The 27,245-nt window shown below is 40.7% G+C and overlaps 1 protein-coding gene across 4 annotated transcripts in view; it reads right to left on the reverse strand.

Annotated features, from left to right (window-relative positions):
* The window catches only part of Epb41l3 (erythrocyte membrane protein band 4.1 like 3), a 226,995-nt gene that overhangs the window by 134,427 nt on the left and 65,323 nt on the right, over positions 1 to 27,245 (reverse strand). For 2 of the 4 annotated variants that reach the window (XM_026394531.2, XM_026394529.2), the window contains exon 1: positions 8,515 to 8,595. The exons of the other annotated variants lie outside the window; for them this stretch is intronic. The gene's annotated coding sequence lies outside the window, so the exon portion shown is untranslated. Of the gene's footprint in view, positions 1 to 8,514; positions 8,596 to 27,245 lie in introns of those variants that run through there. 4 annotated transcript variants of the gene reach the window in all.

A 27,245-nucleotide genomic window follows, 5' to 3' on the forward strand; every position in this document is an offset into this window, starting at 1 on the left:
CACCCAGAGCTAACTAGTTCAAGATTAGCAGGTGTTTCAATCTGTGTCTTGTGTAACTTAACATATTCTTTTTATTCTACAACATGGCTGCTCCCCATGAATTACTACTATCAACATTTCAAGAATTCCAAAGGTCTTGAGCTAGAGAAATAAGTCAACCCTATTTCCCCAGGCCTAAACTTACTCCAAAACAGTTGTATAAAGTTGTAATGGTTTGAGTCTTCAATGTCCCCAAAAGCTCCACATGCTCAAGGCTTTGGTCTCCAGCCTGTGGTGCTATGGGGAGGAAGAACCTTTAGGAGGTGGGGCCTAAGTCACTAGGGCCATTGGGATGTGGAGCTCTTCCTCTCTATGCTTTCCCTTCCAGCTGCCATGAGGTTTTCTTCCACTACACAAAACTGGCATGATGTGCCGCCTTGCTCCAGGCCCAAAGCACCTGGGCCACGCAGTCACAGAGTGAAAGCTCTGAAACCATGAGTCCAATTAAATCCTTCCTTCGTACCAGCCGATTATCTTAGGCACACTGTCATAGAGGCAGGAAAATGACTATCACAAAAAGCACCGAAAATTCATTAAGAATAATTCTCTATGATGAAATTGCCAAAGACTTTCTACATCTTTGTGATATCACTAATGTTAGGTATAAAATGACATCCAGCAGACAACTCTTAGGCCTGGCCTTGGGCTTACAGACTCCTTCACAGAAGTTCACAGAAGTTAACAGAAGGGGCTGGGGATGCAGCTCAAGCGGTAGCACGCTCACCTGGCATGCGTGTGGCCCGGGTTCGATCCTCAGCACCACATACAAACAAAGATGTTGTGTCCGCCGAAAACTGAAAAATAAATATTGAAAATTCTCTCTCTCTCTTTAAAAAAAATAAAAAGAAGTTAACAAAAGTCTGGGAGACACGCCAGGCAGCATACCTTCAGGATCAGAACCTGATCAGAACCTGATCTTTAGCTGAATAAACATGGGGAACACAAGATGGAGATCCAAGCAAACCCAAGGCCAGTCAGCACCTTGTACTTGTAAATAACAACACAGCGGCCCACATCCCTGGAGACTTTGCATGAAATCTGTGCCCTGAGGCTGATAGCTGACACCACTCAGAATATCTTGCCTCTGAAGGGTCTAGTTCAAGTTCAGGCTGTTTCGCGCACTGCCCCTTGGGGCCTATCTGGAGTCACACGGGAATTCAGGGTAGACTGGGCTGGGTGAAGCCAACCTACTAGGAAGAGACAACATTAAAATTGGAAGGAAGATATTGGAAATGGTGAAAGTCTGATTATTTAGAATGACAAAAAGCAAAAGGTCCCACAGGACAGAGATGTACATAATGATCCTCAGAGATTTTAATTGTGCTCACTGTCCTGTTTACCACAGCCTTCTGATGCATGTGCTAGAAGAGGATGATGAAAAGGGCAGCAGTGAGGAGCAGGAGGCGGCAGGGCTAGATGACAATCTGATCAAATGATCCTTAGATGAAGGTAATGATCCTTTACCTGAACTGTACAGGACTAAATGAAATGTTTATTTGCCATTAAGCATAATGATGCGGGTACAGATTCACATATGTGAAAAAGCTTTCCTGAACATAGAGTTACGTAAAAAAGAAAATGATGCACAGTAGTATTTAAGACAGAAGTCAAACCGGTAAAACATTATGCATCCATCCATGAAAAAAAAAAAAATATATATATATATATATATATAATAATGTTATGGCTACTTACCAGACATGATATACCAGGAGTTGTGGATAGTGTTTGTGTTATTGCATATTTAATCCTCATGCATTATGGGCTTTTATAAATGAACCCACTCACTCTAAGAAGTGAAAAGACTTGACCCACATCACATACTTATTGCACAAGGAATCCAGGAGCCCAGCCCAGATCAATTTGATGTTAAGACCCACTACAGATTTCACTTTCAGATATGTAGCTTTGGAAAGATATTTTTCAAGAATATTAACAGTATATATTTCCAAATGGGATTTCTTCTTTTTTTATTTCTTCAATACTGTCGGAATATACTATAAAATGAGTGTGCATTATTTTTAACAACTGAAATAATAAAGGCATTTTAACTGGAAGGACAAATAAAAAGGAAAATGTTATCCTCTATTACATCTCATTTTTGTACCTCTCACAGTCCAAAAATTCATATTTAATCTTCAGCTAAACACAACCACAAAAAATATATAGGGTGAATTGCCAAAATATCAATCACTGAGAGGAAAAACTGTTACATTCATTTCTCAAAAATTTTGGATTAGTCCTTCAACAAAAGACCATCTGTCTCTATATTCCAAACTTTGCAATTTGTGCTACATTTATGATTAGATACACATTTTTCTTCCCTAGTTAACCACTTTCAATGGCTCCCCACTATCTAGTGAAGTGCAATATATCCCAAAACCTTCTACAATCAGGCCACAGCATCCCTCCTTAGATCATCTTCCACTACTCCCCAGCATAGAGGCTACACTCCAGCTAGTTCCGGCATGCCCCATCCAGAATGTCTTCTCAAGGACTAATTTCTATCAAAATCTAACTATCTACCAAAGATCAAAATAGCAAATGAACATCATTCAACATATCTCTCCCATAAAATGAGGCACTTAGGAAACATAATTACTAACACATACAATTGACCCTGTAAATAAGCACTTAATATTATAAATCATTTTTTAAAAGCTAGCACAGCTAAGTGCTGCAGTATGGATATGAAATGTCTCCCACAGGGCCATGAGTCTCCCTCAGCCTGTGGTACTACTGGAAGGTGATGGAACCTTTTAGAGGTGGGGTCTAGTTGCAGGAAGTCAGGTCACTGGGGGTTCTGTCTTTGAAGCCCAATTTGGGACCCTGCCCCTCCCTGCCCTTTAGGCTCCTAGTAGTCAGGAGGTGAGCAGCTTTGCTCCACCACTGCCTCATCACAAGCCCAAAAGCAACAGGCCAATGACCATGGATGGAAACCTCCAAAACTGTGAGCACAGATAAACTTTTCTACTTTTTTAAGTTGATTATCTCAGCTATGTTACAGTGATAGAAAACTGCCCTACTTCATAAAAGTGACAAACCATATCTCATGAAAGGCATGACATCATTGGTTGTAAGAGATAACATCATGTGATGCAGCACTCTGCCAATTAAGCAATGACTCACACATTTTGAAAGACTGCAATTTGAATTTTCCGCTTAAAAAACTTTTAGACTCATCTAGGTATTCAATGCATGCATAAGGAAAATATAAGCAAATGAAATGTTCTAGGGGCTCCTAAAATTTTTCACACATACAGAATCCAACTCCCCCAACCTGCATGCCCACTCAGAATTACTGCTCTTTATGATTTTGCATGTTACCATCTTCTGTGTCCCCAAGAGCACAGGACCCATATTATTTCTAAAAAGAGTGCTCCATTATTGTCTTCAGGACTTTCTTCCAATCAGCTGATCTCCAAGTCCAATTTTTGATACACATTCACAATCAAATGAATTGGACTATCAGCTTCTTCTCCGCCATGATGGTCTTGTAAAACATATCCCATCTTCAGAGATGTTAAATGTGGGAGAAATAAGTTTGTTTTCAGAAATGATGAAATTTAAGGCCTGAATAAAATACACGGAAACTATATGACAATGTAAAACCATAGGTACCAAAGCCCCAAAAGAGAGATCTACAACAGAAAAGAGTTTTTTTTTCCTTTTTTTAGTTCAATGCTAGGATCAATACCATCTTCCAGCACTAATCCATTTCAGCTTTTGTCGCCCTCCCATCTGCTTCCTCCCCTCCTCTCTGAGTATTCCCCCTACACTGATGTCCTCCCTGACACCAATTAGAGCTGGCAGGGGAGGACACAGAACCCCCTGCAGTACTCCCCTCAAAGAAACCATTCTTTTTTAAAAATGTTTTTCATCTTAATACCTGCAGTATTCTCTTCTCTGATATGGAAAAAACCTCTAGAAGTTACACAATTGGAGCTACAGACAGAGGACCAGAGTTTCTTATGAAGAGGATCCTGCTATTAAAAATAATGACTGCATGCGTGAGCATGGTAATTCTCATTTTTACATATACCACAGCGCTTCTTAAGCCATCCCATCTTTTTTCCCCTAAAGTGCACCATAAGTCACAAATGGCCTCATTTTTTATTCAGTTCCATAAATATTTACTCAATACTTTAGGGGTTTCAATGTCTGCTTGGTTTGGGGACAAAAGCTGAAGAGAAGTTCCCACCCACATCAGGCACTCACTCAGTGTAATTGGAAGAAAAAAAACACAAGAGGCAGGTTAAATATTGCATTTGTTTTCTATGTCTAATATAGACCTTTCTGTCTCTCCCCTTTCCCCCAACCCTTCTGAATCTGTAAGGAAGAGCTATAAGAACAATGCCTCAAAATGTCAGCAATCTTAAAATTAAATTGTCAGCTTTTTCTCTATACTGCAAATTACAAAAGAATTAGAGGTTTGGTGCTAATAGAAGCTTACAATCCTAAAGTGTGCAATTTAACCAATCATCTGGAGGTCTAAAAATGTAGTACCCAAGACATTTCTACCAAGAGATCTGCAGTTCTGGTACCTAATTTCAACTTCTCTACTTCCACCATCCTTCCCATTTTTTTCTCTTTTTCTTTTGATTTGGAAATGCTACACAATTTAGTGAAATCTGCCCTGAGCTCTCATATATGTAATATCCTCCACATGAAAAACTGACAGTCATCTTAGCAATGAGATATAGAAAAGACAATGAACATCTACAGCTGCTCTGTAGATCTTCATATTGTTATGCTTACATATGTTAAATTCAGAAATCAAAACATCAGATGTACTTAATAGTTTCAGAATCTCAGTTCTTCCTTTTATAACTTATGCAACACTAATTTGAGAGAAAACATGTCTCAGTTCTCTGCACTAGAATTCTAAATGAGGATTAAAATGCTAAATTATAAAATAATTAGCAAATAAAACAAAAATTTAAATGGCAATCAATTACCTCAAATTACTGCAGGTATCACTACACTTGTGAAACCCCAAGCTTTAATTTTTTTTTCCATTACCAACTGTAAGCACATCACTTAAAAACAAATGAGAAAGAACACTGCTTACCCAGAAAATGAACTGTACCTTTAAACAGACCATGTACTTTTAAAAGAAAACCCCAAGAATCTAAACCAAGAATCCTATTTTGGTGCAAAAAAGAGTAAGAAACAGATTGACTCAATGCATTATTAAAATACTGACTCATTATTCTGATTCTTTAGATAATTTTTTAAATTATAGTATTTTCCTTCACAAAAGGAATATTCAATAATTGCTACTGTTTAACCAAAAAACTCTTCTTCCTTGATCTTTGAGACATATTCTCCCATGCAGTCTTATATTCACTCTTTTGGTCCAATTCTCCAAACAATACCTTGTGGCGCAGTTCAATGTGAGAAGAGTCTCATTCATTCATCAGGCAAAGTTAAAGCCAGGAAGATGCTTCAGACAGTCTGGTTTTGCCTGCCCCACCCTTGTTTCCTCTGAGCCACAGTGATGTCACAACACCAACCAGGGCAATGACTTCACTGCTCCAGTCCTTGCTTCTGAGCACATAATTCTATACAGCCAGGGCAAATCAAATGACAGTAAAATCCTCCAGGAGCCCAGCGTGTCTGATGAATTCCCAACAAATTAGCAGCTAGCAAGCCTTCTGAAAGAAATAGATCCATTAAGGATCTCTCTAAATGAAGTGGTGCTAAAGATAAATTTGATTCATGGTTTTCAATGGTGCATCCATGCTCCATAATAAAGTTGACATCCAAAAGGGAAAACTGATGGGGTACTTGGAAAAGACTGTGAGAAGTAAAGATGATCAGGGGGTACTACTTAAGAAACCTCTCTCATTTTAGTCAAATTCTCAAAGAAAGAAAACACATTATGTTTCACTCTACCCTCGAAGTTCTATATTACTGGTGAGGGACATGAATTCTAATTTGTCAATTCTGAAACTTTTTAAAAGCATTAACTTAAAAGATAAATGCACATTCTACAACAAGGAAGAACACACTTGTACAGAAAGTTCCTGCCACACTTAATCCAATATATGGTAAATTCAGAAAAAAAAAAAGCCACAAAATGATGATAACATCATCTCTTTTAAGACTTGGATTGTTGCCCCTCTTCTACTTAGGTGGTTCCTTGATGCATCTGATGTATCAGTTTTTAAAGGGCAATATATATGTAAATGTTTGCATCTGATCAAGTTTTTAAAAAATCATTGATCTAATATTCTGACACAAATCAAAGTTGGCCCAAGTCCAAGCACCAGGCAAAATTGGTGACAAAAACTGCTTTTAACCTAAATCACATTCATGCAAAAGGAATGACTTAAAAATTAAATGTAAATATTTCACTGAGATGCTGACCTTTGACCTACAGCTCCTCAGTTCTTCACTTAAAAAGGGTTTATGAATTAAAGTGGCTACTCTTGACACTGATAAATCATTTACAAAACATGGGTTTGTTTTTTTTTTTTTTCACAAAAGTGACTTGCTTAAGTGTTCTAGCTAAACTTTACGCAATAATTTGTGCATCTAATTATTTTTCTTTCCTAAATCATCAGAAAATCATAATGCAAAGAGACAGTGTTTATCATTCAGCTTTTATTAGTGCCTTGCAAATTAACACATTAAAGTCACGATTCTCTAGTCTAGAATTGTTTTCCTCTCATAATAATTTTGTTACTCCAAATAAGGTTTTAAAAGTTTGATGCCAAAATTAACATACTTTTTTTAAAAAATAAATACCCTCTCTGAGCCAAGATATAAATCACCTCCCAGGGCCCAACATTCACTAGGCTTTGATGTGTTCCTTTGTTGTAATTGGTGCTAGGTTCATGGCTCCCAGATATACGTGGAGTTTACCATTTTGTTTCCTTGAGCCTTTAAAACTCAGTGCAAATTTCAAAAAGAATGTTTTTAGCATTTGGCTTGACTACTCCTCTATTTGGAAAGTTAATACTACTTAGACAAACTCCAGCACACCTGGATGCCTCAGAGACCCTAAAATGGGCCCAAAAGAAGGACAGGAAGGATATCTGCAAAAGCAATTCCGCAAGACTAATGTAAAAAAGCTGAAACACCAACTTAAACACGTAATGGAAGCACTGCATTAGCAGGACTGCCTGGCCCTCTCAGGATTTCCCAGCCCAGCCTCCACACGTAATTAATACCACATGTTTTCTTTATCATTCTATTTGTTCCGCAACAATCTCTTCCCAACTTTAACCCTGGCCTGCAAAGGCAGGAAAAACCCCTAGTAAACTTCAGATCCCTACATCTAAGAAGAGAAAGGGAAAAGAATGCTCCCCACCGCAAAGGACCACAGTTACAATTTACTAGGTAACCACACCCACCGCATTGCAGAAGCCATGAACTTGGCGCGGGGGTGAGAAGTGGGGAGAGGGAAGGGGGTAAGGAAGAAGTAGGGCGCGATTAAGACAGGAAACCCGAGAAAGCGAGCCCCTGCGGCAAAAGCCAGGAAACACTAGTCCGAACTGGCTGAGACCCCGACTCCAGCGGTCCCAAATCCCGGCCTCCCCACCCCCACCGCCGCAGAGCCGCCTTCGCAGACACCTCCCAAGGCAGCTCGCAGCGCGGCAGGCAGCAGGCGCCAGGTGAGCAGCACCCTGCCGCGCCCTGGGCTGGGCCTGCCCGCGGGGAGGAGGCAGGGGTTAGGAGACCCGCAGGTGCCCAGACCCGAAGAAACCTCGTTCTGACGCTTCTCTCTCCTCCCCCCTCCCCCCACTGCCCGGCAGTGCTCCCGCTGCCGACCAGGGACGCTGCCCCAGTTTGGGGAAGAAGCAAGTTACATAAAAGCGGTCAGCTCCGCTGTGGAGCAAGGATGCTTTGTGCCCCGCGCACCTTACCGGTCCCACGCCGCACCCGCCAGCGACTGCACCCGGGATGAGCCCGCAGTCGCTGGGCGCAGGGCCCCTCCCGCAGCGGGCCACACGCCCAGGGCGGCGCCGCAGTGTCGCCCCCCGCCCTCCGCACCTCCCAGCACGGAAAGCTCGCTCCCTAGCGCTTGCCCCCAACCCCTGGAGTAACTTAAAACATGGCGCCCCGAAACGGGAATTTGCGCAAATTGGCGGAGAAAGGACGCGGGGACAGAGTCGCCCCTTTCGGCCAGGGCTCCGAGGGAGGCCCCCAGGCCGGAGGCCGGGCTCAGGCTACGCGCGCCGGCCCTGGCGATGCTTCGGAGCACCGGGTGGAGCGAGCAAGTCCCCCGGAGCAGAGCGCAGTGCACTGATGGCCCAGCCCGGCGGGGGTCCCGGGGCGGGCGGCAGTGGGGAACGCGGGCCGCGCTGCGCGCTGGGCTCCCGCAATTCAGGCGGCCGCGCGGCTTCGGAGCCACGCGTCAGCCGCACAGCCCAGCGCGCCTCGCCCCCAACCTCGGGGTCGTCCTTCGCACCTCGGAAACCAGAGACCCCCTTGGAATCCTCCCTCTGCGTGAGGCAGAAAAGTTACCTGGGGTCGGCCGGGAGGCCGGGTAAGCCGGGCAAGCCGCGGTGTGGGGACCAGGTTCGGGCTCGCGTCCTGGTCGGCGGTGCGCAGGAGACGGCGTGGGGAGGAAGCCGCAGCCCAGGGCTGCTCGCCGCGGCTCCCCCCGCCCCCCTTGCAAGAGACACCGAGGCTCCGCGGAGCTGCGGCGGGGCCCACGCCCAGACAGGGTGCAAAGAAAGCCAACCTCGTCCCCACTTCCCTCTCAGGCGCGGGGGAGGGGGCCACCGCAGTACTTTAGGACAGTTATATTGGAACAGCCTTCTCCGTCCTGGCGCAGCATCAGGCTCAGGGAACAACGCCTGGAGACAGTTGCCAATAGCCTTTGCATTTCCACTTAGGTAACTGCTGGGCCTCTACATCCCCTTCTCTCCTCCTCCCAGACCCCCCTGTGGGAAAGGAGGGAGGGGTATTCCGGTGACCTTCAGGTGAGTTATTTATTGGCTTAGGGACTGCAGAGTTCCCCCCCACCCTTTTAAAATTCAAACTGGATGTGGGCTCCAGAAATGTTAACAGATAAGACTTAAATTAAAGCTTGATAAAAAGAGGTTTTCTAGTCTGTTAGCAATTCAGCTACTCTGTCCAACTCAGCTACTCAGCTTTCTGCAGAAATGGAAAGAAGGGGAATCACACACTGACTTGTAGGTGAAAGAAGATGGTAACCTCAGAGTCTTGAAGCTCTAATCACCTAACCAAGGCGTATTTATATAAGAATTTTTAAGCCCTTTACAAACCACCCAGTCACTCCTTCACAAGCTCAAAGACAATAAATGATGACAGAAGGATTCACAAAATATTGTATTTACCAATGCGTGCCAAAGATGTGATGCAGAATAAATGCCTGTGGTGGAGATGAGTAGGTTGATCTTTCAGCCAGTCCTCAGGAAGTGGGGAGACTTGACCTGGGGTTCTAAGATAAGGAAGCTTCAATAGAAAAGGGAGGTGGCATTTGATTACCTTGCCTTGGAAGGATCGTCAACTTCTGTGAGGGACAAGATTGGAAAATTATCCTTACTGTATTGCTATAGAGTTTAGCAAACTACATTTTGTAGAAGACATGTTACTTCAGGAAATATTGAGTGAGAAAGTATGAATTAAGTCATTTAAAAAAAATAACCAGAGGGCACTTCAAAGATTAGAATTGATGGGCAAATACCAGCTTGGGAGGAGACTGTGGCACTGATCCAAGTGCCAAAGGTAATGAAGACCTAAACTCTTTCAAGTGATAGATAAAGTGGCATTCCAAATATTGGATACATTGGAGGGTCACCTATATTGGCCTCCTTTCAAGAAATCTACATGAATGTTAAAGACATACATATCACATGCACATGTGTGGCAGGATGTGTGTGTGTTACATAAAGATCTATGAATGAAGAAGCTCTCCTTTGAAAGTGGACTTGAACAAACCACATTGTTTACAATAAACACAAAGTTGTCATTATCATTAGAGACACAGATGGGTTCATACTTCCATTCATTTTATTGCAGCAATTTTGTTAATTTTTTTAATTGCAAGCAAATGTTCTCTCTATGACTCATGAATCTTAATCTTTGTGGTGATAAAAATCAATGATAGTATATGAATGACTTTTTCCTAAGGGGTAAAAAAGTTAGACTACTAGGTATTCTATTTCAAAAGTGAGAAATACATAGCTGGTTATCATAATAGTTCATGAGTTCAAAAATTGGAGTAAAAAACAGCTGCTGCAGAGTTTAATAGTAAATCTAGGAAATAATTATTATGAAACTCTTTGGGCTTGACCAAGGTTCTCCACTATTCTTTTGTATTTGTTTTTTCTAGCATAGGTATGGAGAAAAATAAATACCAAACACATGAACGACACATGAACAGGGCATACCTCCCTCGGCACCTGGCTTGCATCTCTGAAACAATGCTGTCTTCCTTCTACCTTGTTAACATCATGCAGGATCCCATCTTAGTCATCTCTGTCTCCCCACAGTGCCTTACTGGGTACATTGCAAGCCAAGCACTTATTTTTGCTAAATCAATGAATGGACATTCAATAATGAAAGAACTACACTGACACTTTTCTTTAGGGTTCAGTTTTTTTCAGATAGAAAGAAAATAAAGGATTAGTTCCAGAGTTCCATGTGCTTCAATAAATTAGGGATCCATAAAACTATAAGACATATAATGTCTGCTGAGTAGAAGCAATAATGAAAACCCAAATTCTCATCAGCATAAAAAAATAACGAGATCTTCCATTTGAAAAGAGAAGGAAAGTGACAAAGTAGAAGCATGGTGGTGACAAAATTAGTTAGATGTGCTTTCTTTTCTGGAGGTCTGATTTTTCCCTATGTCCCTCTATCACAAAGAGACCCATTTAGACCCCCAGATAAGTCTTTATTCTTGTCAATGCAAAACTCATTGTGCTTTTTCAAGCAGTTAAAGACAAAAATAGTTCTTGGGCTCCCCGCCACCCCGGGGGGGAATACCTTTCACACAGTCCCAAAGTTAGTGCTGATTTGGTACCAGAGTTCAGTACTTTAGACTCCTAATTAACTACATCCAGACAACACTACTGGAATGTTATGCAAATGTTGAAATAATTTGTGAGAATTATTTCACTCCAGTTTAGGTCTTAAGATGTCCATTCTTGTCTCCTCCGCTATACTCAGGCTTGCTCTACAGCACACTAATTTTATTGATGGCCTTCCTATAATTGCTCTACTGGAAGCCTATAAGCCATCCTAACTTCTAGCCACAGTGCAGCCAATGGGTGCAGCTTTCTTCAGGTAAGATGGTGTACACCTATACCCACACTGAAGAATCAGGATCCCCTGTGAACCTCCATCCAACCACAGGCATCAACAGAATACTGACTCACTGGGACTCTGCATCCTCAATAGCAAGGATAACATCAACATGATAGCCAAGGGAAGGAAGGACAGAATTTGCAGGTTGTATTGACAGCCATGTTGTCAGCCTCATGACCTGAGAAACCATCCAAAATTTCCCCTAAATACGAGGACTGAAGGAGTAGTGAAGCTTGACCAAATCCTCCAAATGTAAGCATGTACACTCATTTGTCCTCATTTATTTAATCTCAGCTGCTGCCTTAGTAAAATGTTAACAACACTTGCAGTAACTGGTTAAGGCTGATATTATGCTCAGAATCATGTCAGGCACGAGAATCGCATTTGAAATCAGAGCAGGACTTCAGCCACAGCATTATTGGAGACCATAAATAAGAGAAATGCAGGGATGAATGCATGATTCAAAAGCAACAAGCTTATCCTTCTGAAATAAAAATTCATTTACGAGTTTCTAGGTTCTAAGAATAGTGTTAAGTTTATAGCTCATTAAGACTTCCAGATGCTATCTTCATTCTGGTTGTGTATACACTACTTCAGGGGTCTGCATACATGCAAACCACAGATGCAAAATGAAATAAAAAGCCACTGATCAGTATGAATGCAACACACACTGTCTGTACAAAGACATGTATATTAGCAAGAGCAAGGTTGGACATGCTAACCCCATTGAGAAAAGTCATTCCCATTCATCAGAAATTTGTATTTCCCTCCTTTCTTTTTATACTCTTATAATAATAACCATAAAGGTGAGGCCAATAATTATTATGGGAGTTTCATTATATTAAAATATCCTTATTAATTATTTTTACATCCTCCACTTCTAGTATATTTTAGAAATGGGCCTGAGCACTTTTAAATCGAATAATTTCTAACAATAAAATCATGGGGGTTATTGCAATGCTCAGTTCTTTATAATGTTGAAAGGCTCAATAATTCTATTCTTCTCTTAAATAAAAATGAGAATCCATAAGACCATTTGGGTGGGGGTGCTGGGAATTAAATCGAAGAGTGCTTTATCACTGAGTTATATTCCCAGACCTTTTAACTTTTTATTTTGAGACAGAGTCTCACTGAGTTGCTTAAGGCCTCACTGTTAACTTAGGGTCTCACTAAGTTGCTGAGGCTAACCTTGAACCTGCAATCCTGCTGCCTCAGCCTCCCGAGTTGCTGGGATTACAGGCATGTGCCACCAAACCTAGTACATTAAGAATGTTTTCCATTTAGGGATGGATATATATATATATATATATATAATGGTAAATATGAATAATGGGGGTTGGTCATCTGTAGTTTTATTCAATTCAACTTCCCAATAACATAAATTAAGAATGTTTTATACTGGGAAATTTTATATGCATGGTAAAATATAAAAGAATTGGAGTTGGTAATCTGTACTATTAAATTCAAGTTCCAAACAGATGATTGCTGCTGGGTTATGCCAAGATACTTAACATTTTAATCACTTCTCCCAAAAACGACATAAAATAAATGCCAGCGAGCCCCTCCATATTGTAAATAATCCTAATCAGCCATTGTATTTCATTCCAACAGCTATTAATAAGAATTAACAGAGGAAAGAAAGAATGAGTAAGTAGGAAGAGGCATTCTGGCTTATTAACTTTCTAGTGCTATCTTCAGGTTTACATTGCCCTCTTTAGGCAAACGCAAGATGGTTAACTTTTAGACTAAGAAGTCTACAGTAATAACTACTCTGAGGGAAAAAAACAATGTCAGTCTTGCCTCTTAATTTGATTTCTCTTTTCCAACACTTTTCTCCTTTCCAGTGGCCACATGATGTGTATTTGCCAGCGTGGATACCACCTGAAAATGGGATTTCACTGGAATCCACAGCTTCCAGAATGCTCTGGAAATCAATGAAACATCATCTTCAATGTCTTTGTCCTTTGAAATAAATTTGTTTAATAGGTCAAAGCCATTTGAAAACCAGCCATAGTGGTTCAAGATGTTATTAGGGATTTTCCTGAATATCCAAAGATGACTCATTTAAAGGTAATAGATTGGAAAAGAATACTGGAGTTTCTCAAACTAGGTTGCCTACAGTTTACTAAGTTACATATGTCAATAATAAATTTAGAAGGTGATAAACATATTCACACCATTTATATCAGAGTGCTCATTAATAATGCAAATTTATGAATTCAGCCCCAGACTAAGCAAGTTAGAAGGTCTGGGATGGGGTCCAAAAAGCAGGCCATTATGAACAAGCTCTCCAGATGATTATAATTCCCATTGACTTTTGAGAGACACTGATCTAGGTGGCCAGCTGACGTCAGCAATCCCACAGGTGACAAGGGGTATACAGAGGTTCATAGAAGCTAGAATAGAACAGAAAAAAAAAAAATGGTATCGAAAAACCCTCACTGTTACACCCAGGTGCCTGAATTGAAGACAGTCTACACCCCAACAGTCAGTTCACATTTTGCAGAAGAGCGATTGCTTGGATCCTGTCATTGTATGCATCAGGATGCAACAGCAGTTCATTAGCAGTAAGTATGGTAATAAATAACAATGAAAGATTGTTCTGTTCCCTGTTCCAGCAATAATTGCATTAGATGCCCATTTATTGAAGATTGCAGTAACAGTATAGCTCTGACCTTAATTCCTAAGCACACAAAACATCTTTACAAAGATGCCAAGAGATGTCTCATTAAAATGGGAAATTGGGGACTAATTGCTGGCATTTTGGGTTAAATATGAAATCTGACTGTCCTAAACCCATGAAATAGACACTTTAACATAATTAATACCTTTTGGTATAACATAATTAATGTAAAAAGGCATTTCCTGTACTAATTAGTGAACCAAATTAAGTAAATTGACCAGGAGGTACATCTTTCCATCCTTAAGCACAATGTAAGGAATTTTGTTTCAAAAAATATATACATCATTAATCAGTAAGTTAAATCAACAAGTTGGTGATGTTATTGAATAGGTATTGTGTTTTTCACATCAATTTGAAAGATTATTTTGATTTTTATGATTGATGAGACCTAAAAGCACAAGAAATTTGAGTCTGGTTTTATATTTATATATATATCTGAAGCAACATGAGGAATGAGGGGCATCATAAATATCTTCTTTTATTAAAGTGGTGTTAAAGAACCGACGTGATTCTGCAATCTGCATTTGGGGTAAAATTGGGAGTTCATAACCCACTTCAATCTAATGTATGAAATATGATATGTCAAGAGCTTTGTAATGTTGTGAACAACCAATAAAAAAAAAGAAAGTAAAAAAAGAATGAGATTTCAGGGCGAGGATATATAGCTCAGTTGGTAGAGTGCTTGCCTCGCATGCACAAGGCCCGGGGTTCAATCCCCAGTACCACAAAGAGAAAGAGAGATAGAGAGAGAGAGATTTCAGTTCATTAAATAGGGCCACCATTCTAATATGGGCCACGCTGTGTTTGAGCAGTAGACTCTGCAGCTATAATGTTCAAAGAGATAATACCAGATGACATCTGTGCTCTAGAAGAGATTCCTCTATCAAGAAGGCATTTGGGCAAGATCATCCATGTCCAACTCTAGATGAAATTGTTTTCCAAGAGTCTGTCACTCGGGAACCAGGGCATTATTGATTCTACACTATTTGAGGTAGCAACTCCAATGTTGACTTTAAGAAGATATGTGTGCATTTATGTGTCTTTTGAATATCCTACAAAACTTCTCTATTATGGATTGAGATAAAATTTGGCACTAGTTCACTGCATTTTCTTCATAAATCTCATGATAGTATATACCAACTCTTTAGAAAAATTTCTTCTCTCATTTATCAACTGTAATCTATTTTGTGTCCTAATATCTCTCATCTGACTTTTTTTTTTTAACCTCTGAGCCAGGCTTTATTGAGTTAACTTAGGTGGCTGGGCATGATACTGTTTTTTGAGTCAAATTATAAATATCCAGAACAGAAAACCACTAAGCTTCTCTCTAAATTTTTCCTGGGTATCACAATGCTGTAGGTGGACACAATACCTTTATTTTATTTTCATGTGGTGCTGAGGACCAAACCCAATGCCTCATGCATTCGAGGCAAGCAAGCGCTCTAACTCTGAGCCACAGCCACAGCCCTATATGATATAATTCTTTATACATTAGACATATTTGAAATATTTCATAATGTTATGATTTGGATGTGAAATGTCCCCCAAAAGCTCCCATTAATGCAGGAATATTCAAATATAAAATGATTGGATTGTGAGAACTATAACTTAATCATTATATCCTATTTGAATGGACTGATTGGGTGGTAAGTGTAAGCAGGTGGGGTGTGGCTGGAAGAGGTGGGTCACTGGAAGCAACCCCCCCAAGGGTTGTTTTTCCTGCAGCCCCTCCCCCCACTCTCTGTTTCCAACTCCACTAAGGCCTCCCCTGGGCCTTCCCAAAGTTTGCTGCTTTACTTGGCCCCAGAACAATAGAATCAGCCTATATGAACTGAGACTTCCAAAACCATGAGCCCCGCAAAAACTTTCCCTCCTCCAAGTTCTTCTTGACAGGTATTTTGGTCACAGCAATGCAAATGCTAACTAAAACACACAATTAAAAGTTTAAATTAGAAAAAAAAAAACTTTTAAATACTGATACTTGATGTTTACCCTGATTTGATTATAACACTGTATATACATACACGGCATTATCATTCTTTACTTGATATTAGCTCAAAACCTCTGGGTAGTGGGGCCCATGCAACAGTGTACTCTAACATCTTCCCAAGTGATTTGTATGTGTAGGCAGAGTTGAGAAACAGGAGTGATAGAGGACTGAAGTACAATATGTAAGAACTCCTCAAAAATCATTCATGTCAAAGAGATACCTGCACACTCATGTTTATTGCAGCACTGTTCGCAAAAGCCAAGATATGGAATCAGCCAAGGCTTCTACTAGTTGATAAAGAGTTTTAAAACATTTAAAAATATATGTATATATGAGATACACACACACACACACACACACACACACACACACACACACACACACTGTGGAATTCTGTTCAGCCATTGTGGCAAAACACATGGCACTGGAGGACCATCATGCTAAGTGACATACGCTGGGTACAGAAGACAACACCACATATTCTCATATGTGAAGCTAAAAAGAGGTTGAACTGATAGAAGAAAAGAGTAGAAGAGAGGTCACTAGAGGCTGGAAAGGATGGGAAGCAGGTGGGAACATGAGGACCTAAATAGAATTAGATTTGAGGAATTGGCTCTAGTGCTCTTTAGCACAGCAGGGTGACTCTGGTCTACAGGAAATTTTTGAGAGTTTCAAAACAACTAGAGTAATCCAAAGGTACCCAACACTTAGAGATGATAAAAGTTGGAGGAGAGGGAAATGCTGGTTATTCCAATTTGATCATTAAACATCACATACATCTATCAAGTTATCACATTAGACTCCGTAAACATGTATAGATATTGTGTGTCAATTTTTAAAATTCTGAAAAAAAAGAATTTCTCAGAAGAAGGATGTCCTAAAAATAAACACTAATAGGAGGTACTTACTTATATTTTTAAGAGATTACTCATAGTACTTGGTAAAAGGTACTAGATTAAACATATCTGTGCCCCACCTCTATGAAGCGAGCCGTTTTGGAGCACACATGAGGCATGCTTTGGCAGTGTCTGCCATCAGATTTGTTGGTGCTCACACTAGGGAAAACCTATTACTGTTCCTGGCTGCCCCCTTCCGAGTAATGTGTCAATAAAATGCTGGCATATTTCACAATTGGCATAAAGAACTCACATAGCACACAAAATATCATGACTAGAATTTCAACAACTCTTCAAACACCCCCAATGAAAAATGAAATATCATCCATGGTTTAATTCCAAGTTCCTGTGTGATGTGGAGAAGATACTCATGAGCACTCATTATTTTAGGTGATAAGTGATAGAAGGTTCTGGCATGTACTTTGCGATGAAATACATAAGAATGGTTGAAAAATTGGAGGGGTCTGAGGGAAACTGTGTCTAAACAGAACATGAACATTTTATGAATTGGCTCTAGCGACGTTTCCCCCAGGGTGTTCAGGCACTGGGATAACTACATCATGGTACCTTCACACATTCATCTCTGCTGTTATCCTGGGACCTTTGTAGTTGTCCTCCAAACAAAAGATATTGTGAGTCTCGTAAAACATAAACCAGACCATGGCACTCATTTGTTCAAAGTCCCCCAAGGCCTCAGGACCTGCGTTATCTGCCAGTCACCTTTCTCAATCACTCCATCCTGACGGCATCTACCAACCACATTCCCTGTCTCTCCGGAGGCCCTGGTCTCTTTTCCTTTCCATGGTTAACCAGGCACGTCTCCACCTTCGGCTTTTGTACCAGCTCTTCTCTCTAATATGCTAAGACCCTCACCTGCTTCCAGTGTTTGCTCACGAGTCAATATTCAAAGAGGCCTACCCCCATTTCCTTAAGATAATCATGACCAGGCTTCTGTGTGATCAAGGCTTGGTCTCAAACTTGGTGCTGTTAGGAGGTAGAACCTCTAAGAGATGGAACAGAATGGGAGATCTTCAGGTCACCGGGGGCATAACTTTTAAAAGGATTGTAAACCCCCTTTTCTTCCTCTTTTTCACTTCCTGGTTATGAGGTGCGTGATTTTGCTCTGCCACCTGCTCCTTCCAGTGACTAACCACAGGTCCATAGTCAGGGGGGAACTGACTGTGAACTGAAACCTCCAAAACTGGTGAGCCAAAGTAAGCTTTTTTCTTTGTAAGCTGATTATCTCAGGTGATTGTTATAGTGACAGAAAGCTGACTCACACAACAGACTCCCCCTCCCCACTCCTGCCCCCTTACTTTATTTGCATTTTTTTCTTGTTGCCTGACAAACCATTTCATTTCCTTATTTATTATGTTTAATGTCTGTTATTATGTTTAATGATGTTGATTTCACAAAAGTAGGGGCTTCCTATTCTCCAGGTGTCCCAGTCACCTAGAACAGTCCCTGCCAAAGGAGAAGTGTTATGATTCAGACTCTAAGTGTCCACCAAAGGCTTATGCATTAAAGGCTTGGTCCTCCCCATCTAATGGTACTATTAGGAGTGGTGGTTCTTTAAGAGATGGGGCCTAATGGGAGGAAGTTAGGTCTTTGGGTGTGTGCCAAAAGGAAATATGAGGACTTTGGCCCCTTCTTCTCTCTCTCTTTGCTTCCCAGCCACCAAGAGGGGAGAAGCTATGCCTCACCAAGTGTTCCCACCATGATGTTCTACCTCACCACAGGTCCCAAAGCAGCAGAGCCAGCTGATCATGTCCTGAAACCCCTGAAACCATGAACCAAAATAACTCTTTCCTCCTTTAAGTTATTTTTCTCAGGTGTTTTGTCACAGTGATGAAAAAAAAAATGACTAACACAGAGGCATTCGGTCCATGTGTATTGAATGGAAAAATGAAAAGAGCAGCAGGGAGTACAAAATATGGTAACCTGTGAGAAGGTGATTCGAGGGCCAGGTTCAGAATTGAAAGTTAGACTGCCCAGGATGGAGATTAGACACAAGGAGGGGACTGGGAGAGGAAAACTAAACCTAAGAGGGAGGGATGGATATATCATAAAAATGTGTATGGTGTAGATATTTGACACATATTAATCCTCCCTTATTTGTGGGGGACACACACCAAGACCTCAGTGGATGCCTAAATCTTCAGATAGTACTAAACCCTACATAGACTACATTTTCCCTGCAGACCTTTGATAAAGTTTAATTTGTAAATTAGGCATGGTAAGAGATTGACAACCATAACTAACACTAAAAATAGGATAACTACAACAATATACAGAAAGATACATATGGTCTCTGTCAAAATATCTTATTATAATTATACTGTACTCACCCTTCTTTCTGATAGCAGGTAAGTACGGAAAGCAAAACCAGGGACCTGGGGGGACTCCTGCATATTGCTTCCATCCAATGATGGAACTGATTTGGGCAAAACCACCCTAAAAACCTCCCAATCCTCACTCCTGAACCAACTCAGGTGATACCAGCAGGGCCCCCCTTCCATCATCCACACAGAGATAAGAGGACAGAGTGGTGGAGCCACCCCTCTGCATGGGCCACTAGGACCTTCCCTAACAGCAGGGGGACGATGAGCATTTATCTTCTCAGGACAACAGAAAACATGCAGGGATCTGAGCTGGGCTGTCTTTGCTCCTGTGCCCAATGGCAATGACCACCGCAGTGGAAAATGTCAGATCATCTGAAGCAGAAGTGTCCAGGCTAATATTAGTTCTCATATCAATGGTTGCCGTGGTGATATCTATGAAGATTTGGCAATAATCAGGTAGTGGATCCTTTTCAGAGAGGCTGGTGAAGGAATAGAAGTCGCAATCCACTCTCTGTCCTCACACATCCCTCTCACCCCACTTACTCCCATGAAATGGCTCACTTCTCCTGATTGTACTTGGCATGCCCACGGAAGATGAATTTTAGAGTGTATCATTTCGGGCTCGAAGCCTGGGCTGTCTTTCCATGTGGTCTGCATTAAGGTTTTATTTGGTGATTCACGGTCTTCTTTCAAACATCACCCTTCATCTTGCCTACGGATCCCCAGACGTTTCTTCCCCCAGGACACCCAAGTTCTAGGGCCTCCCACCCTCCGGGAGGGATTGTCTCTATGTAGTAGCCATTGACTACTTTATTGCTACGGCCATCCTTCAAACGTACGTTAGGAATTAGGGGTGAGTATAGGGATATCCTAACCCCTCCTCCAACCCCACCACTAGATGGCAAGCTCTGTGAGGGCAGTGGCTCTGTCCTACTCAGGTTTGTGTTTTCCCATGTCAGGAACAAAGCGTATTAATCCTGATAGAAACTGAAGGAAGCCCAGCACTAGGAGCTACTGAGCTTGGAGAACAATGCCACTCATCAGGCAAAATGGAAACCCAGGCAAGATGTCTTCCTGACTCTCCCTGATCTCCTTGTGGATCTATTACCAAGTCCTGTGCATCTCCCTGGATCTGCCCACATCCCTTCTATGTCCTGTAATAGTGTCTCCTTGGGCCTCTAATCCACTTCCTACCCACATGAGTAAGTTCTCCCTGACCCTTCCAGGGTGCTCTCTGTCACATCTGCCACCACATTCCTATCCCGGGTTCTCAGGGAAAGGGCAACCCTCCTCAGTGCCCAGAGTGCTCCCTTCCTATGCTCCAGGCAGCTGGGCCACCTTTCCATTCTTCGTTTTCAATGTCCCTAATTAGATCATGCATCCTCATGAGAGGGGTCTGGTAGAACCAGTCCCTTGGCTTTCCCATGGTCTCCACTGCGCCCAAGCACTGTCTGTGTGACCACTCCATCAACCACTGTCTCCTTTCACTAGAATCAAGTCCCCACGAGGAACCTGGGCCACTTCAGCCCACCACTGTGTCCCCAGCCTGCAACCACCTGGCATGTGGGAGACAGTGAATCATTTTGATAAACAAATATGGATGGGCTTCCATTACTGGAAATAGCACAGCACCTAAATGTTCAGTTTTAGCCTGTTCAGCAGGTAGCCAAGGACTCCCTATTTCTGCAAAATGTAAAAGAACAAGCAAACAATTAGACAAAAAAAAAGTCAACAAGGTTTTTTCAGATCTTGGACACTTAAGTGAGACTTATAATAGACACTCAAATATCCGAATATTTATCTACAGCATTTGCAAATATGGACTGAGCACCAACTCAAGGTGGGGGACAAGTCAGGCCATTAATGGTATTTTATCTTTCCAGAGCCCCAACCAGGCCACATCCCCTAGTGGCAGAGCTGGAGTAGGAATATTTGGTGTTGAAATGCTGCCCCCAGAGAGGGAGAATGAAGTGACCCAACTCTTTGGTGCAGTGGCTCAACCTCTGAATTGCATTTGACTGACTTACATTTGTTCCCTGGATTACCAGCATTTAATACTATTAAGAAAGCCAGAGAGTAGGGCTGGGGTTGTGGCTCAGTGGTAGAGCTCGCTTAGCATGTGTGAGGACCTGGGTTCAATCCTCAGCACCCCATAAAAAGAGAAATAAAAATAAAAGGTATTGTGTCCATCTACAACTAAGAAAAATATTTTTTTTTAAAAAAAAAGAAAGAAAGTGCAGAAAAACGAGAGACATCTATACGGTGATCTGTGATGGGCTGAGGGAACCCAGGACAGACAAGAGTTTCTCTGTCTGCCATGGACCTGGGTGGAGGACAGAGCAGAAATCCATAGACTTAGCCCTGCACCTGTTCCTCCCTTTGCCAGTGCATGACCTCGTGTAGGCTGCCTTGCTTCATCTCCTTTTATCTGCTTTCTCATCTCTAAACTGAGTGACTAAACATGCTTCAAGGATCATTGAGAGAATTAAATGAAATAATTCATGTAAAAAGCACTTAGGAAGCTCTAAATGCCACATAATGCCCTCTAATGGGGTATCGCACCATTGTCGTACATTGACTGACTCACAATCAAAGCCCTTGGCCACTCTATCTCCACCAGCACAGCCAGAGGGTCCCTGAGTTCTCCCTCTCTTGTTTCACTTCTGTCAACACAGAGAAGCAGACTCTGAGCAGAGAAGCCCTTGGAGAACCAGCCCATTCAGCAAAGTGAAAGAGGAGGTTCACTTCTCAAACTTTTTGAATGGTTAAAGTGCTAGTTCGAGAGTCCAAAAGAAGTAGTTGTGCCTGGCATGGTGGCTCATGCCTGTAATCCCAGCAGTGAGGGAGACTGAGATAGGAGGATTCCAAATTCAAAGCCAGCCTCAGCAGTGGTGAGGTGCTAAGCAACTCAGTGAGACTCTATCTCTAAATAAAATATAAAATATGGCTGGGGATGTGGCTCAGTGTTGAGTGCCCCTAAGTTCAATCCCTGGTACTCAAGGTGGGGAAAAATTACTTCCACAAAGATACTGAACAACAGAACCATCTATATGCACAATTACTACTATCATTTACTGAGCACTTACTATGTGCTAAGCAGTCTGTAAGATCTTTACATATATTCTATCACTTCAGATTCAAAAAATGCCTGTGTTATATCCATCTTACAGGGGGTTGGACAACTTGCCTGAAATCACAACTAGGTAAAAGGCCAAACTGCACTTAACTGCATGGATAGTTTTAACATTGGAACTCCATATCTTCAGGTTTCCTATTCCCAGGTTCAATCAAACACAGAATACAAAAAAAAAATTTCAGGAAAAAAATGTGTCTGTACTGAATGTATACAAATTTTTTCCTTGACCTTATTCCATAAACAATACAGTGTAACAACTACTTACATAGCATTTGCATTGTATTAGATATTATCAGTAATCTGGAGATGATTTAAAGTATATAGGAGGATGTGTGGAGGTTATATGCAAATACTATGTGGGATTTTATGTAAGGGACTTGAACATCTGGGGGGTTCTGGAACCAGTTCCCCACATACCTAGGAATGACAATCCTTGAGTAGTACCTTCCTGTCCAAGAAGATGGCATTTCTTTGAATGTATATACTCAATATATTTATTTTAAAAAATGGTTAAGCTTCATCCTATCTATATGAAGAAAAATCACCTCAAATTTTCAGGATTAGTTGAGTCTGGGCTCAAACCACTAAGAACAGAGCTTTGCAAATGTACAGAAATTTCCAAGGCTGAGAGGAACAAGAATAACACCCTACCAAGAGGGAAGCAGAAATAAGCCTAATAAAAACCTGAAAAGGGGTGGCAGATAATGACATTTGTATCCAGGCATGATTATGCTTTTGTGGAGCATGTAAGCCTATATTATACAGAAATATTATATATGTTCTATATTTATTTAACTATAGAAAGCTGCAAAGTCTATGTCCTAAGAGCAGAGACTGGGCATTGAGAGCAAGTTTACATGAGGCTCTGGAAGTTGATTAATCCTCAAGGCCTCAATGTCTTCACTGCAAAATGAGGATGATCATGGTCCCCTCTTCATGGAATACTTGAGAATCAAATACACAAGGCTATTCCAACTGTGCTCAACATGCAGTAAGCAAAAGTAAGTTAGTTACTGTTATTAACATTTATATAAAAATACATTAATTTTTTTGAAGAGTCATTATCTGGAAGAGGTCATAATAGGACCACATTCATATTCCACAGATGAACTTGATCTTTGTCAGTGTGTAATTCAATTAGACTACATCAAGTGTTTGAATATCAGGAGTACTCTCCTTGCCAAGATCACACAGTGTCTACAATTAATTAAATAATAGTTACTAAAGTGAAGAGTTTTCAAAACTATTTCTGTATAAGCCCTGGAAAAAGAATAATTTGGCATGCATTTCTTATGAAGATGAATAGACATCTTCTTTTTTCCTCCAATAGAGGACTCTGTGATCTTCAAAATATTTGGCCACAGTTTTGCAGGCACAGTTACTTCAAAGTTACTGACCAAGAAAAATAGATCTAGTATTTTATCTGCTGAACTATCCCATATCATTCAGTTGGGCCTCAGTAAAAACGTTGTTTACAAATGAATGGAGAAAGAAATCTTCCTTGCTTTCCTATTTTGGAGCATTGATATAAGGAGAGAGTCAGAGAAGGAGAAACACACACACACACACACACACACACACTCTCACATACACGGCAGAGGTATATCCTAGAGGATCTACTCTACAGTATAGGAAGCTCTTGCTTCTTATCCAACCTTACAATGCCAGAGAAACCTTGTATTGGGGTCATGAACACCCAGATAACTCAAGACAATGCTTCCTAGTAAAAATTCCCCAAATGGCAGTTTTTTAAAATTGAATCCCATAATTTATCCACACTTCAAGCATGTCATGGATTAAATAGGCTTTTGTCTAGATCCCTGGGATGCCAATCACTAAAACATTCTTTCTAAAGAAAAATGTCTTCTGAGTTCTAAATAATCAATGGATGAATGAACTTATACTTGTATATGTGTATAAATTCATGACCATTTGGTATAATTCAAAATCATCTTGCAGATCACATCAGTCACATAACATGTACTTGGTTATCTCCCTAGAAAAACCTATCAATGATCAACTAGATTATTGAGGGTTTAATAACTGTCCCAGATTTTATTTATAGGATCCAAATAAAATAGTTCTCATTTTCCACATAATGGATAGTTTTTCTAGTAAGACCAGAGAAAATGTATTCCGTGTTCACCTATACAATGACTTCAGTTGTCACATTCAAAATTTTCATTTTTTGCACTCTCTAGCAAGACCATGTTATTTAGCTTAGCATTATGTGATATCTCTTTTCATCTTATTTTGATCTTTAGCTGAAGTAACTGGCACCATCCAGATGTGATAATACATGGCCCTCTCTTGACCTTGCCCAATATGACCTTTCCCCACAGAATTTCCTTTCCCTACAAGTTCTGTCAGAATTCGTTTGCTGGCTTAGGTTCTTCCATAACTCTGACTTAGAAAAATGCAGAGAGTAATTTAAGGTGTTTGTGTAAAAGGATGATATAAAAATGGAAATAGCACAAGAGCTGATTAAAGCTAAACCTAAAATTAGATGGGTTCCCTTGATTAATGGCATAGCAACAGTCTGATGAGTGATGGATGAAGAGCCGCCACATCGACACTAATCTAGATGCACTAACTTTGAGAGTAGAAAAACTCTTATCCTCACCTTAAAGTTCATTTTTAAGAAGAAGCTCTCTCGAAGACAATTTTGGCAGCCCTATCAACTTGATAAGAGCAACTTTTTAAATTTTAACTTTTTCAAGCTGAATTCACTCTGTAGGAAGAGACAACTGGTTACCGAGCTCAGTCAAAGCCCCAGGTAAAGTACCAGTTCATCTAAATAGGGGAATTAAGCATACAGATACTAAAAGTTCTAGAGAAAACTGCAGGATGCCCCGCCATACCATTTGCAGCACCATTCTGAAAATCTACATTTGTTCAGGTACGTTGATCAGGAAGGGGAACATTTGCACGTTTATTGAAAGGAAATTAAATGGTGTGTTGTTATGTGACTGGAATGTTGCATTCCATACTTTACAGGGTAATTTCCAACACTTTGTTGTGTGGAGGAGGGAGGAACACACTCTCTTCAGTGGTTGTCTTTTGACCACATAAGGCAAATCTTCCATGAGAAGTGCCAAACTTCTAAAAGGTTAGTGATAGGCTTCTTCTGATATTATACATAGTTGTAATTAATTTTTAAAATTTGCTTTATTTGCTGAGCAACCTGAGGTACTAGAAAGTAAGAAAGTACTTAACAAAAAAAGAGAAGGGGCATATAGAAAGGACAGCAATGGAGCCAACCTGAAGAATTGTTTGGCTCTTCTTATGGGAAGAGCCATACAATTGGAATGAAAATATAAATTAAGCATTCTATTGGATTATAACCTAAAGAATAAGGTAAATACTCATGTGTTCATACTCTGTAAATAGATGATGAAGTAAATAAATAAAAAGAGGAAAAGGAAGACTTCTTCTTTACAGAAGAATTCCATTTAACAACTGTAGGAAGAACGAAGCAACTAGAAAAATCACCACTAGAAAACCACTGGAGTAATTATTACAGGGAAGATCCAGGGAGGGATGAATGCTACAACTAGTGGGTGTAAATTTAAATTGCATTGTTTCAAAGCATCTCCCCTCAAATATTTCTTAATTGCAAAGGGAAACATGTTACAAATGCAGTAGAGAAAGCCAATGGCCACCATCTTAACCAAGTGATCAAAGTTAATGTCATCAGTAATAAGATGCGGGGAGTTCATGTGGCCTGGATATGGCACAGGTTCGAGGGGGTGGAAAACATCACCTCTGTAGACTCTTCCCAGAAATGCAAAACCTGAATCTCATTGTAGAAAAAACATGAGACAAATCCAATTTGAGGGGCATCTTACAAAACACAGGTCTGGAAAGATAGAATTGCCATTGATTGTAGGAGACTAACAAGATTCCTAGTAACTCAACTAAACATGCAAAGTTGGACCCCAGATTGGAACAGAAAAAGGAAAAACAAGTGGAAAAACCATGAAGTATGAACAAAATTTCTGTTTAGGTAATGGTATTGTACCAATGTCAAGATCTTAGTTTTAATTATTCTTCTATATTTATGTAAGTTATTAACATTAGGGTAGATGGGTGTGGGATATAGGAGAACCCTGTATTTCTTTTACTACTCCTCTTTAAGTCTTATTTCAAAATAAAAAGTAAGATGAAAAACATAAAAGATTAAGAAAAAAGAAGACTTGCTTTGCTACTGTGTAACCAGACTGTGTTGTAGCTTAAAAGATGGACCTGGAGATAAATAACAATAGAAGGGATTACAACTAGCTTAAATAAATGAAAATTGGCCATATAACCTGGTTCTATTCCTCACTGGACCAACTCTGAGTTGTGTGACTATCTCTTTAAGGCTCAACTTCTTCATGCATCAAGAGGGGGAGGGGGCAGGGTACTTGCCTCATAGAGCCAGAAAGGATGACTGAATAAAATACACACACAGGTGCAGGGCCCAGCACACTGCCAATCAGTGTTAGCCATGGTAATGGGGGTGATGCAGAAATGTGGAAAATGATGACAACGAATAGCCTGTGTTTATCGGCACAAATGGTTTCCTTCCATGAAGCCCCTGAGGATATCCCATTCCTATGCCACCACATATCTGATTAAAGCCCCCCTGATACCATCCCTGAGCCCTTCCTATCCAGCTTTGTTCAGATACTTATTGGGCACTTACTGTGTGATTCAGTATTTTGCTTAGGTAGAAGGAACACAGAGATAAGAGCATGGATATCTGAATCTGTTTTCTGTTCTATAATAAAATATTTGAGACTGGATAATTTATAAAGGAAAGTGGTATTTTGGCTCATAGTTCTGGAGATTTGAGAAGTACAAAATCATGGTGCTGGCAGGAATCTTG

Source organism: Urocitellus parryii, chromosome 13 (genome assembly GCF_045843805.1).
Source record: "Urocitellus parryii isolate mUroPar1 chromosome 13, mUroPar1.hap1, whole genome shotgun sequence".
Classification (NCBI taxonomy): domain Eukaryota; kingdom Metazoa; phylum Chordata; class Mammalia; order Rodentia; family Sciuridae; genus Urocitellus; species Urocitellus parryii.